This window comes from Apteryx mantelli, chromosome 4 (genome assembly GCF_036417845.1).
Source record: "Apteryx mantelli isolate bAptMan1 chromosome 4, bAptMan1.hap1, whole genome shotgun sequence".
Taxonomy (NCBI): domain Eukaryota; kingdom Metazoa; phylum Chordata; class Aves; order Apterygiformes; family Apterygidae; genus Apteryx; species Apteryx mantelli.
In genome coordinates this window covers 45000152-45010353 of record NC_089981.1, presented here as the reverse complement: position 1 = coordinate 45010353, position 10202 = coordinate 45000152, and the positions used below count along the sequence as shown (strand labels likewise).

The following is a 10202-nucleotide window of genomic DNA, read 5'->3' as shown; positions in this document are numbered from 1 at the left end:
ATAACAGCTGATGGAATCATCTCACAAGCCACAAACTGGACCATTCTGGCCTGGGTCATGGCCGCTTAAAGCAACACAAATCCAAGGGAGCCTTCCTTAGGTAGCATCCCTACAAAAAAACAGAAGACTGCAAGAAACAAAAGAATAAGGAACCACAACCTTCCCAGAGGCTTCACATAACATTCATTTTCTTAAGAGATACCATCCACAGTTTTTTCCAAAGTTTCCCTAGAAAAGTTTTTAAACGGTAAAAAAATTGTGCTGCAGTCAGGCTTATTCTCTTTTGTGAGCTTGTATCTCCCATCTATGATATCTGTTACTTAATTTAACACTGTTTTTCAGAGAGGTAATCCACTAGAAGATGTTTCAGCATAGACTCTGTGCACTTTAATACTCTGGAAATAGAAACTATCAATAAATCTATAGAAGCCTGTGAAGAAAAGTAAAGCGTTGGCACAGATAGTTAATGTACAAAGATCATTTCAGCTTACTGTTAACATTGTTACATAGATTTTAGATCTTTAGATTTTAGGGCTTTCATAAAAAGTCTGATTGAGAGCAAGAAATGGCTCTCCTCCCTGCAGTGATTGTTATATGCCCCTCTAGAGGTGGGTGGTGGGATGGGCACAAGATGCAGAAGACTGATCCTCACTGAAGGCAGTGATAATGGTATAGCCATCAGATTTCTGGATTTGGGGAAATGGAGGTTAGAGGGCCAGAGACAGCAGCCATTGGAGTCTGCTGCATAAAAGAATCAAGGAAGGAGTCAAAAAAGGGGAAACAAAATCACATCATTCCCTGCTGGGGCAGACTGCCTTGCAAAATTACTGTCCACAAGTAACTATAACTTAAACTGATCCTGATGGTTTCAGACCACTTCACCTAGACACTGCTCCCATCAATATTAATTGTCATGCATCTGTTGGTCAGACTGCACATCTTTGCCTTCTGAGTTGCACTTCATTCTCCTATGAAACAGTGCTTAGTCTCTTAGGAATCCACTCACCCACCTACCAAGATGAAAACTTATCCTAGTAAAATAAGGACTAGGAGAAACATTAAGCTCAAATCAATCATTTCCAAAGAGGAGATACATACTCTCATATGGAACATGCCAGTATAAGGCCACCCGAATAAGGAGGGGTAAATGGGTAGAATCACCCAGACACCACCTGTGCTTCTCAGGGAAGCAAAGGGCACAGCGATCAGTCTGTGGCTCAAGATCCCTCTAGTCCATATGAGATTCAAGGGTGGCTTCTATGTTAAATGACCAAGTTTCTTCTCAGGTACTGCCAATAAGTTGGCCTACAAGGTGCATGAAACACCAAATCGGGGAACATCAAATGTCATGCAAGGGAGCATATGCAGTAACACACCCAGTCACTTTCTGCCTGTGACCACTCTGAGCTCCTCTTCCTCCCCTTTGCATCCCTTAGGCTGCACGATGCATCCCTTGTGGCTCCTGGCCATATGAAGACAAGAGTACATGGCTGGTAAAGCCAGGAAGATTAGAGCCTGCAGTCCAAACAAGTAGTGAGAGAAGGAGGAGGACATAAGAGGAAAAATTTTCTCCTAAAATACTTAACATCAGGACTTAATCTACAAGTTTGTGTATTTCCTGTTGATGCTGACAAATCTGATAACTCATGTGAAATGCTGATGATTTTCAGAAATTAATAGGCTGGCTCTTGTAGTTTAATAGTCTACTGATCGGCGTTGGCCTTTCAAAGAGTAAAGTTAAAAAAAAATCTCCATAAAGTAAAAAAAGCCATCTACCCAGAGGGATCCAGTATCAGCTTCCATAACATACAACTGACACAGCTGCTGTTTACAGATCGCATGAGATGAGCCTAGCCAGCTTTGTTTCACAAGCAGGAATCTTCCATCCCACATAATCCATTTTCTGATTCAATCGTTTCTCTCCATCTTTCATCCCAGACATACATGAACTGAAATCTCTCCAGCTTCCCTTCTCAACAGTTGCAAATTAACCGCAGGGATCCCAGCATGATATGCAACAGGTGGCTCAGTGCCTTGCCATGCAATTGGTGCACTGCAGAGGAAGGAATGCAGCACTGAATCCTGATGCTTACAAGTGCTCTCGGATTTACAATCATGTAGGAAGTAATGGGGTGAAACAGAGTATGTCAGATAACAGGGGAAAAGGACATGGAGGAGAAACATAGCTGCCCTGAAAACACTTGCAATCTCTGAGATGCAAGTCAGCAGAAAGAAAAAGAAAGAAGATTTTTGAATTTTTATATCATTCAGAAATGTGGCAAAGTCACGTCCATCATGGTACTTTCCCTCTGAGACAGGCAATATTGATGTCAAACTCATGGCAAATTTCTAAATGAATTATACCTATATGAATTGCCTGTACCAAATATTATTAGACAACTCATTTCATTTCAAAAGATTAACGCATCTTAGTTCTCAAAGCACAACAGATACCTTTTGCTTGTAACAAAACCTTAGCTAATAAGTCCTGAGAGATTCTAATGGGTTTTTTGAAAAATCTCATTCCATTTTGGGTTTTCCAGTGCAGTATTTCCAGGACCAGGGATGCAGATACCTTCATGCTGCAGACCAGGAGAGGTTCAGCAAGACTGGCCTTGGTCCCAGAAGAGGTAAGGAGGCAGAGGAAGGTATGAGGATCGTAGGAAGGGTATGAGCTGGTTATCTCCAAGAGTGCTCATCTAATCCCACACACCACGACACACTGGCACTGTTCAAATATAGCTCAAGTTTGGTACTATGCTAAAGTTAATTAGTCCTTGAAACACCGTGAAGCACAGTGCACTCACAGGCAAGTGGCTTCCCAGCACCAATGCTGTGAGGTTAGATATGTCTACACTTCACTCCCCAGTGTATCACGTATTTGCATTATCCAAGATCTTCTCCGTATATTGTCTAATGGAGACTTTACTGTAAAATGATACAAAATGGAGGCTAAGAAAAGCAACCAAAAATCTTTTCCATTTCTCCTCAAAGTAATGGATCACGCAGAGGTAAAAATCCAGGGCTATTTTGTGAATCCAGAACAAGTGGCATTGGAACAGGAAAGTTTAATAGCCCACAGGTAAGAAACTGGAAGACAGTTCTCCCACCTCTCTCATCTTCCCACACCTGCACCCAAAGAGAGTCTCAAGTTTAAGACGCAAAGACAACACACAACGACTCTTCTCAAACAGTTTAATAGCAAATAAACAAAGGAAGGTACCACACTTGGCATATACAAAATGACTTGTTGTCGGTGTGTCTGTGCAATTAAAACAGCTTTAAGTTGCCCTTTGGGACAAAAAGAAAAAAAAAAAACACACACAAAAGGAAGAAAATTCCTTTAACACATACTCGCTCATTCCAAACCTGTAACAAATCTTTTCATTTTTAAATCCACTACACAAACTCTGTGATCAGCTCAGAAAAGCAACACATGCTCCTCTGCTTTTTAAACCATTAAAGTAAAATCCGTAATTCTCTACAGAGTACAACACAATTTCACACAAAAAGACATTTTGTTTTGCAAATCAAAACAAGAAAAAAGGAACAGCTCAAACAAGGTAAAGAAAAGCATTTCTACGACTGAACCACGACTTCGAGTTGATTAAATCCCGTTACTGCAGAACAGACTCTACATTTGGTCATAGTGGCAATTTGTTTTCTCGTCACATTGTGAATCACTTTACATTGTTTTCTAGTAGAAAAGGCAAAAAACTGTACAAAACCCCTAGTGTTAAATACAATGTTTGTACCAATAAAAAAGCCCACAGGTTTGTCTCCAAAATGTAAATTTTCTTTTTAAATTATTCACAAAAAGCAGCCAAAAATCAGAAAGGCAGCTGCTGCTCCACTGTCTCAAATCCATTAAAACCACCACAGAACAATTAAAACAACCAAAGGAAGAAAAGCAAAGAAGAAAGGAAAGAAACATCCAACGTTTGGCATTTTGGTTTTCTTCAGATATTTTTCCACAGGTTTCCCCGAAGTTCCTTATGGAACCAAATGCGCATGTACAGAAATGTATTGGCAGTTACTCAGTACACTGCAGGGTATCAGTGCCCCCCACTGACACCCAGCCCTGTGCATTCAGACTGTGGGACTAACAGCAGCCAGCCCACAACCCTACCTCCCAAACAAACAAGTTTCTATCCTTTTCTCATCCAGCCTCGCACTCCGCTCCCAGGTATATGCACCAAATCCAAAAATGTTCGGTCTTTTATAAGCAGATTAAGGACTGTCTACACAAATCTAACCAATGTCTATTGAGAATTATAGTATCCTCAGCCAACTCAGCAGCAGAATAGAGTAAATCCTTTAGCATCTTTATTATCCCAAGCACTGGATGAAAATAAGATTTCTACCCAATCAAAGAGCATTTATTTTCTCAGCAAATCCCTTTCTCCTGGGATTTCATTCCACACTATTTTCTCCTGTTAAGGCACCTACACTAGCTCACTTCTCCCTGTGACTGAAATTTCACCACAGCAAACACTCTTCCAGGTGCCTTTGTCTAGAAGCTACATCCCAGTTACTACCTGTGCACGTAGGGTATGTAGGGTAGGGGGAAGCCTGCCACCCAGAAAGCGGTAACCTGTTCTAGTTCATCCTGTGAGGCAGAAAAACTGCTTAGCTCATTACCCAATTAAAAACTAAAAACTAAAACAAAAACAAAAAAAAACACAAAAAAAACCCTTAAAAAATCTCCGTAGAGATTCCCCAGCTAAGGCCCTTGAGAAGAGAGCTGGGGATGGTACCCTGTTCAGGTAACAGCTTCAGAGGCTGTTGTATTGTGCTTGTCACTTGGGGAAAGAGCCAGCAGTTGTGTGACCAGGTTTACAAACGCTTTCTTTGGGATATTCCAAACATTTTATTTCAAGAGCTAACCTAGAGTCTTCAAGGATCCTGCCACCAAGGTCTGACTGATGGTATTAAACTGGGGCTGGACTTCACAAAAAATGTGCCCCAACTTTGATAAAATACTAGTAAAGAGTGTTTCAAAGGAGCCCTAGTTTCAGAGAATTTTGGAAACAGAAATACTGTGAAGTTGCCCCACCTTCCTGCTTCCCAACTATTCCCTTCCACCAAAACTCCTGCTACAGGAGCAGTGCAACCCAGCCCCCGGGCACCTCCTACAGCTCCAGAGATGGAACAAAGTCCAGGTGCTCTGTCAGGCAGACAGTCTAAGTGCACAGGTAGATGCCCTCAGGTGGCTTCTGATTAGACATTTGTTATACCAAAAACACCAATTTAAAAGGATACCTTTGAAACCCATTAAATTGCTCAGTTTTTGCACAAACTATAGAAAACAGAGAGGTGAAGGCGATATATACGAGGGTGTGAAGAAAACAGCAGGAAACATGCAAAACATTTCTGGGCACTATCTTTGTTTGAAAGAATAAAACAAAACCATCACATTTTGCTGAGGAGATTGTAGTTACGAAAAAACAAGCATGCTGGGGCTTAACAAAATACAACATCAACTTTGATCAAATTTTCACTGCAGACTGATAATCACACAGGGAAGAGAGAAAAAAAAAAATCAGTAAGTGCCAGGGCAAAAATATAGCTACAATCAGAAAAAAGTGTAGTTCAAGTGTTCTCTGCTGATGCCACTCAAATCACGAGTTTGAACTCAAAAATACATGCTGTCTCCTCAAGCACAGAAACCAGATCAGCAAAATGTGACTAGGAAGCCTCCTGAAAGATTGAGTCACACCATACAATTGACTTTTTCTTCAAAACTGTGTTTTTAAAACTAAGCACACAGAAAAAACTAAGCCTAGAAAGTGATTGGCTGTATGTTCACAGAAATACAAATACTCCACAAGGTATGCTAGCAAGGCTGCTCTGAAGACAATTACAAAGAATCAGATTCACAAAATCAAGTGGTTATCTTACGAAGGTCTAGAAAAATAGAAATTTTTTTAATATTCAAATGCAAGTTTAAATATTCCCCTTCAGCAGTCTTTCTAGCAAAACCAATTTGGCAGCACAAAAAAAACCCAAAAACAAAAACAAAGAAAGAAACAAACATAATAAAAATACACATCAGCATCAAAGGTCAACACAAGGTCAAAGGTGAGAGTTCAAGCATCAGAGAAGCTGAAGAGACAAGGATTTGGACGATGTACTTGAACGCCACATCGACATGCTTTAGGCACAACGATGAACAAACGGCAGGAATCTAGAAAAAAAAACAAACCAGAAAGAGGGAGACCCACTGAGTTACACAGAGCAGTACATCCAAACACAGAGAGAGAGAACAAGAATGGGCACCGTACGATGAGACCTCCTGGGGAAGGGAGTCAAGAGGGAAGGGCAGCACATGCCAACGATGGACAAGTAAAAGTCGAAGTACATGAAGGACACCAAGTAAACATCAAACTGCCAGAAACCAAATGGAAGCAGAGGCCTGGATCTCCCTCTCCACAGCCAGGCTGTGGGGCACTCCACGGCCTCCTAACACACTGATTAGCATGCATTCACCTTGTTCCCTGCCCAGGGTCTCTACTAGCTCTAAGAAAAGAGCAGAGCAAGCACCCTCCCCAGGAGACTGACTCCAAAAAAAAAAAAAAAAAAGGCTCCAGGGCTAACATTTGCCCACAGAGATTAAGACCATGAGAGACAAGACAGAGGACACAAGGGATTCACAGGTGGTTTGATGGCTGAGACTTTTCTTGCATCCTAACACGGGAAGTTCTTAGGCAGTGGTAGCCCGGGAAATCCACATTCTTTCTTTCAGCTACAGCCCCTTCTCATTCCCTAGGAGCCCAGGAAACTGGGAATGGGTGGTTTGATATGGGGGGGGGGGGGAGGGGGGAGGGGAAAAAAAAAAGAAAAGACTATACGAGACAAATAAGTGGAACCAAAACCCCCACACAATAGAGAAGAATTCCTTAAGACTTGACTGCAAGTTAAGACTTGTCCTAGCTGAGCCCTTTTCATACCATTAGACCTGCACAAGGATTTTCCTTTCCCAACCTTTTCTATAAACAGTCCCCAGCTCCCTGGCTTTGTGAGGAGTGGATTCTGGGCTCTGAGAAGCTCTACAGTCACTGTTGCCAGTTTCACAAGTAAAAAGATGCATTTCCTGAAGCCTTCTTGAATTGAATTTTTAAAAATAATAATTCTTATATTAAATGATATAAATACCTCTGCTGCCTCCCCTCAGCCTCTGAACCGCAGAACAGAAGGAACATTTTAGGAAGAATGTGGGAGGTAGGGGAGAACAGAAGCAAGGTTTTTTTTCCTCTTTTCTCTAAGATTTCATCTTAATCTCCTGTTTGGTGCCCTATTCTTCAGCACCTCTCAATGCTGCTGGTTAAAGACTGGAGCAAGATGAGAGACTTTCATGTTATCCTATAGCATTTATAGCATGCTTGAGAATATCAACCGTTGCTTGTCAAAGCAAGCAGCACATTGCTCACTAAACCTGCAAACTTACTAGTACTGCTGAGATGAATTTGCTCTTCATACTTTCTAATTTAGAGAAAGGACTTAATAAGGAGCTTAAACCAACTCCAGCAAACAGAACAATGCGACTCTTACAGTTATTTCTACAGTTTTTCTAGAAATGCTCTAGCTAGTTTGCAGAACTGTGAGGTTTCAGCTGTAAACCAGAGAGGCAAACTCATCACAGAAACTGAGGCATGAGAATGAAAAAAGAAATGAAACCAAGTGACATCTAGCATGCACCATAGAAATTCCTTGTGTGATTTGTTTAGAGGTTTTTGATATCTTTTCAAACATTTCACTCAGCATTTTTGAGGGGAAGACCAAGTTACATTAAAGGTCTTCTGGATGAGCAAAAATGGTCCTTAGACTGGCCTGCAAGAGCAGAGCCATGAGAAGCTGGATAAGAACTTAACTTAGGGAAAGTTATTTCAGTGTGTCCCTGTTTTATTCTCACAACTGTGATAATGTAGTGCAACTTTTTTCATTCTGCATTTTATACTTTGTGATAAGTCTGATCAGTGATGCAAAACATCCTTATATTTAAGTGTCTGCATCAAGAGGCTCTCAAAGCATATTACTTGTGTACAGCAATGTGATTTATCCAAGCTGCTTTTAGATGTTTCCAAATTAAATAGTTATGAACAATTTCACAACTAAATGGATTCTATTTGCCTTTCCTTCCCTAATTCATAACTATTAGCAAGAGGAAATGCAGGCAGGCTTCCAATATAGCTTTTGTCATTTAGGTAAAAATCTTTTTCCTTATATTTTCTTCTAAGAAATTTTCTGAAGCACCTATTTTCCAGATAATAGAGCCCACAGCTAATGCATTTATCTCATTGCTAAGATATAAAAAGATATTCACTGCTATTGTTTCAGATACCTTTGAAAAGTTGCAACCCTCATTCTGCTTAGGCTTAACTTTAATGACTGCCAAAGGCATTGTCTCATAATGCAACCTTTGCATTGCTGGAAGAGAAAACTAAGCTACAAGGAGACAGCTAATTTTAGACTGCCGATTATCTGCGGGGCTGAAGAATCTATGAGTCAGTTTGCTACAGTACTAGATACTAACCAGCATCAGGCTAAGACTTTGATTGTTCATAATACTTCCATCTTATTATGGTATGTCAAGTAGAATCAAATGTCTTCTGAGAAAAATCTACTAAGTAGACAAATATTTCCATCTTGCTTCTAGAAACACACAAGTATTTCCTGGTGCACCTATGGAATTCTGTTTCATCAGAAATCCTACTAGCTTTTGTTGCAGAAAATTCTGATTCTTTGGTTTTTGAGCGTACAGAATACTTTGCCCATATGGCTACTTAAGCAAATCCTTCTGCAGTTTATTTGAACTCACCCAACTCTTATCCTACTATTCATGAAGTTTGACACAAGAACAGATTATAAACAAGACACATCTAATGATAGCTTCCAACATTAAAGTACTGCAGGGAGTATTGAGTTTGCCCCAAATGTTTTTGCTACTTTTATTTCTTATATATTTTATCATTCCTTCCAATCTCATTCTTACTAGCATATTCTAGCATTTTTTTTAAATTGCTGTTGTTTTTTTTTTTATTTAACTGCTGTTCTGCAGATAATTTCCTCCTCAGGATATTTCTAAGCATTATTCAAAGTATTTTAGTAGATTCTTTCATATCAGCTGCTAATTCAGAATCTGCTTCTATGTTTTGGGCAGTTTACCCCATCAGGCCCCAAAACAGCTGACTGATTTGATTTGCACTTGAATGAGAACATGACAGGAGTCTAAAAATCAAACAAAATCCCCAGGCCCCCAACCCTTCCTGCCAATGAATGAGGAGGAAAACTGGCTTAAAACTGGAAGGCAAAAAGAGCAGAAGTCCCCAGAGTCAGTGGCAGCCACCAAGCAGACACAGAAATGTTGATTTTATCTGATCAGTTGCATTATTAGAAAAAAAATCTGCCCCAGTCACAGACTTCATACATTTATTAACTTTGGTAACATATACATTGATACACCAAAAAAAGGGGGGGGGAAGGGTAAATCTGAAACAAATACACAAAAAGGGAAAAATCTTCAGCTGGTGAAAACTGATGCAGCTCTACTGAAGAGAGCAGAACAGCATTGATTCAAGCCATCTGAGGATCACACCTTTCAGAATTTAACCTGCATAGACTTTTTTTTTCTTTTTTCTTTTTGGCAATACTTATAATATAGTTATGCCAGTAAGGCACGAGAGCTAGCTCAAGTTAGGTGTCTATGGTGATTATGTTTGGGAAGAATCACTGACCAAACTGAGCCACAATGTAAACTGGTGAATTTCCTAACATCAATAGGAGTTGCACCTATTTGCAACAATGCCGCACTTGATCCGAAAGTTGCAGTACTGAGGACACACTATAGGATGCAAAAGCTAAAATGTCTAGTTTAGGGCAACTGAAATGACTACTGAAGAGGCCAGAGCACCAGGTTAAAAGAAAAACAGGACAAAGGTCTCAGATAGTAGAGTGGGTAGGGTGCAAAGAAGGTAAGAGTGACTGTAGAGACCCCAGAGCACAGCGCTCTCCTCCACTGGTTCACAGCGTTCATCTTCCCCATTTAGCAGCTTTTGGGCTGCAAACAGGCCACTGAAAATCAGTAGTTTCAATCATGCACATCATTATGTGTGTAAAACAATCACATTCAGGATTCTACAAAACCCTGGCCTTTTTTTCCAGTGAAATAATTTAGGTAATAAATATTCTCCATCCTGGAGCTG

At 40.3% G+C, this 10202-nt stretch overlaps 1 protein-coding gene across 14 annotated transcripts in view; it reads right to left on the bottom strand.

Moving 5' to 3' along the window:
• Positions 1–3181: 3181 nt before the first annotated feature.
• Positions 3182–10202, bottom strand: part of CELF1 (CUGBP Elav-like family member 1) — a 64772-nt gene continuing 57751 nt past the window's right edge. For all 14 annotated transcript variants that reach the window (XM_067296353.1, XM_067296341.1, XM_067296340.1 and 11 more), the window contains one exon: positions 3182–6187. The gene's annotated coding sequence lies outside the window, so the exon portion shown is untranslated. The remainder of the gene's footprint in view (positions 6188–10202) is intronic.